This window comes from Pteropus vampyrus, unplaced genomic scaffold (assembly GCF_000151845.1).
Source record: "Pteropus vampyrus isolate Shadow unplaced genomic scaffold, Pvam_2.0 Scaffold101, whole genome shotgun sequence".
NCBI classification, from domain to species: Eukaryota; Metazoa; Chordata; class Mammalia; order Chiroptera; family Pteropodidae; genus Pteropus; species Pteropus vampyrus.
In genome coordinates this window covers 3,633,069-3,637,376 of record NW_011888882.1, presented here as the reverse complement: position 1 = coordinate 3,637,376, position 4,308 = coordinate 3,633,069, and positions in this window count along the sequence as shown.

The following is a 4,308-nucleotide window of genomic DNA, read 5'->3' as shown; positions in this document are numbered from 1 at the left end:
ATCTATATCTATATCTATATCTATATCTATATCTATATATATAGACACATACACATATATAAACATACATACATATATACGACACACATGCATATATATGCATCTGTACACACACTATATGTATATATATAACATGAACAGTGGCCTACTATTGGTTCTGTTAACAACTCATCATAAGAAACAAAAAGTGTATTTTAAGCAAGATATTAAAGATTCAGAGCTGTGGTTTAAATTAGTCTCTCTTTACTATCATGTGGCCATACTGAAATGATAAATAAATGCTCCATCTGACTTTTCTAATCACAGACTTATATAACAAAAATTATCCAACAACCTATGGGTCCTTCTGCTTCTCTATGACCTGTCTTATTTTCTAAGCATTTGTCTGGAAATTTAGAATAAATAATTATATCAGTAAGACTGAAATATTGCCCCTTAAATTTTAGGACACATTTCTCATTTAATTATCTCAGAGTCTGATTGCTATCACTAAAAACAACCAGAGTCCTCATTAATTGGATCATTAAGTCCCATTCAGGAGAAAGGTGTCTGAGCAGAAGTGATTTTTAAAACATAAAAATCTAAACTAAACATCCAGTTATAAGGCACTTTTCCCTCTTTGCTGTTTTTCTTTGTTTTCAGCTTTACATGTAGACCTTGCTGAAGGCTGGAGGCTGTCATGTGCATGTGAAGGGGGTCACTTTATCTCAGTGACAGATGCCTCTGGCAACCATAGCAACTTGACTCCAGCCACAGGACACCAGGCTCAGGGATGGGGGCACAGACCCGGGTCTGATGTGCAGAGGCCCTGGGATGGACCCACCAGGTAGTTCTGGCCCCATAGTCCTGAGGCAGCAGTGGAGTGAGGTGGTGCAAATATAGTTTTCTTGGTAATATTTTCTGAGTCCAGAACGGATAAATTCAGGTCAACAGCTACTGATCTCCCTATTGACTGTACAATCATATATAGGTCAAGGCTGCCAAGCAGCCTTCCTGGTGATTAGGTCTCTAAGAAAAGGACATTTTCTATGGCAGCTATTAGAGTTAAGCTTGGAAATTAAAAATCCCACCACAGATAGCATTCCTTTTTCACACAGGACAGTATGTAACATTCCTGAAATAAAACTTGGAGTTAAAATTCATCTTTGTATTGGCTGAGAAAGGAAAATAAAATGGTTCAAGTCAAAGCCATCTTGATGGGTCTGTGCTGTACAGTATGAGCACAATCACTTCCTCCACTTTCCAGTTTTATTCCAAAAGAAAAAGAGAAGAGACGAGTAACTCTTAAGAGAGCAAATGACTCTTTCCTCCATCAACTTTCAAATAAACTCTGTGAGGTGGATATGTATTGAGAAAGGAGCCCATCATTAATTAAAATGATCCATTAATTAAAGTAATTATTAAAGTGGTACCTATGTAAAGTAAATTAGGATGATGTTTAAAACTCAAATGCCTTACCTGGTGATATTACCTTTTACACAAGATAGGTTGTCTGTAGACAAACCTCATTTACAAATGATATTGAAAAAGAATGCTCTTTTTTTGCTCTGACATTTTGAAAACTAGTTCTCATGGTATCTTGTCAATTTTGTCAAGGATTTAACAGGATGTGTGTGTATATATGTAAATGGATATATAAAATTTCAAATGCATTAAAATAAGATGTGGAAAAAAAAGAATCGAAATCACAATGACTGAATTATAAACAATTTTCTGGTACAAGAGAAGATAGTTTAGATATGCTCTAGTAACAAGTTAACCCCCCAAATCTCATTTTTTTTTCACATAATACATGTCCATTGCTATGTTCAGCACTTGTCTCTCATACTATACCTTCAATATATGATTAGAATCTGCTCTAAGCCTAGTCCTAGCCACCATCATCTCTTGCCTGACTGGCAAGAACCTTAGAATGCTCTCTCTGCTTTCATTATTGTCTCCATCCCTAATTATTATTATTTTTTGAGTTATTATGGAGTTTAGAGTAGGGCATAAGGGAGAATGTTCTGGATAGATAGTATGCGCGAGAGTCTTGGACCTGACTTCTAACTAGTTTTGTCAGTTTTTTAATCTTTAAAATGATGACCATAATAACATCTATTGTAGAGCTATTGTGAGGATTAGATTGATATATGTAAACATAAAACATTTGCATAGCACCTAGTACAAAAAACACTCAGCGTTAGTAATTATTATTATTACTCTCTTAGTTAGGGATCTCTAGTAAAACAGAACCGGCAGGATATATAGACATATATTTAAAAAGAGATTTATAATAAGGAATTGCTTCACATGATTATGGAGTCTGAGAAGTCCTAAGATCATCAGTCAGAGAGATTTAGGGAAGCCAAAAGTATAATTCCAGCCCAAATTCAAAGGCCTGAGAACTAGAAGAGCCAAATGGTATAAATTCCAGGCTTAAGACCTTATAAGAGTTAATTTTTCATTTAGAGTCCTAAGACAGGGAAAGACAAATGAGTCAGCACAGTCAGGCAGGAATTCTCTCTTACTCAGCTTTTCTTCTATTCAGGTTTTAAGTTCTTTGGGTGATTGCCATCCACATTTGGGAAAGCAATCTGCTTTACTCAGTCCATCAATTCACATGTTAAGCTCATCCAAAAACACTCCCACCGACACACCTAGAGTAATGTTTGACCAAAAGTCTGGGCACCTTATGATTTAGTCAAACTGACACATTAAATTAACCATCACGATTAATATTATTATTAATCCACTCCTCAGCCTGAATATATTTTAAAAATGCAAATCACATCACATAACGTCACTTCCCTGATCCAACAATTATCTATCACATTCTTACACACACACCTCTGACTATAAGCTGACAGATTTCCATCTACACTGTTGTCACTGGCTCTGTTAGCTAGGTTTTTATTTACATATCTCAGGTTTATCAGATACTTCTCTACAAGGCCACCCCTTCAACTCCCATTGGCTCTCAACTCAGAGAAATCACACTAAGCTTTCTGAGTTGCTGCTTTAAATAATTTCTCTCTATTCTTTAGAAAAGAAAAATAGCACCGCCATGTTTTTCCAAATAAATCTTTTTGTAAGCCTTCAACTGCTTTAATTATATTCTTGATCTTTGTTTATGTAGATAATGTGTTGAGTTCCTGTACACTTGGATGCTTTCTTTGCAAGTTCAGCAGATGGTCTAGCACTTTACTATAGAATAAGGCATCAGTTTTCACCTATTGTCTTGGTGACTACACCCAAACTGATAAAGAAAGGGCACCATTTTTATATCTTGTTATATAAGCCTTCACATGTTGTCTCCAAAACGGATATTTTCACTCTTACCAACAATGTTTGAAAACGTTCATGATCACCAGCATTAGATATTTTATTTGCAACCTCTGTATTTCATTAATAGCTAAAAAACTAATAATAACAATATTTGACTTCTTTTATTATTTATATATGCATATGATCTCTGCTAATGTATGTACAACATTTACATATTTACATATAATTGATTTAAAAGTACAAAACTGATGAGCTTAGGCTATTTTTCATTTCTCTTATCACTAGATAGTTTATATTATTTTTTTCTTTGGTTAAAGAATCATATGTTTATGTGCTATATCGTTACGTTAGTCTTGGTGTTCTTTTTGTGTGTTTGGATGAAATATATATATTTTTTTGTAAAAGTTTTGGAATTTTCAATATTCTCATTTTAACTTGTTTTTTAATGTTCAAAAATTTTAGTGTGTGTGTGTGTGTGTGTGTGTATGTGTGTATGCACAAAGCTGTTTATCTTTTATTTGTATTTTTTCCCCATTATCGCTGTTAGATATTATGCCATTCCTAACATTTGATATTTTTGATTCGCATTTTCTAATTTCACTGTAATTTTTATATTTAGCTCTTTAATCAATTTATATTTATTTGACAACACTGAGATTAAGATTTAAAAATAAGCAGTTTTTCAACATCATTTATTGAACAATCCTGTCCTTCCACACTTGTTAAGTCCTTAATAATATATGACTCTTTTGTAAATGAATTTATTTCTAGATTATTTATTCCACTGCATTGATTTGTCTATTTTTTTACTGTTATTAGTATTTAAAAATTATTGTTGCCTTTAAAAATTTGAAAAACTTTTGCCATTAACTTTTGGAACTTTAGAAAATTTAAAAATGAAAGGATTATGAGTGTGTGTGAAGAAATGGAATCAAAGTAATGTGAAATGTGAAGAAGCAGAATTGGTAGAGTCAATATATGGACTTACCATGATACTATGTTTCAAACACTGTTCAGGTCTTTGGAGACTATTTTTCTTTA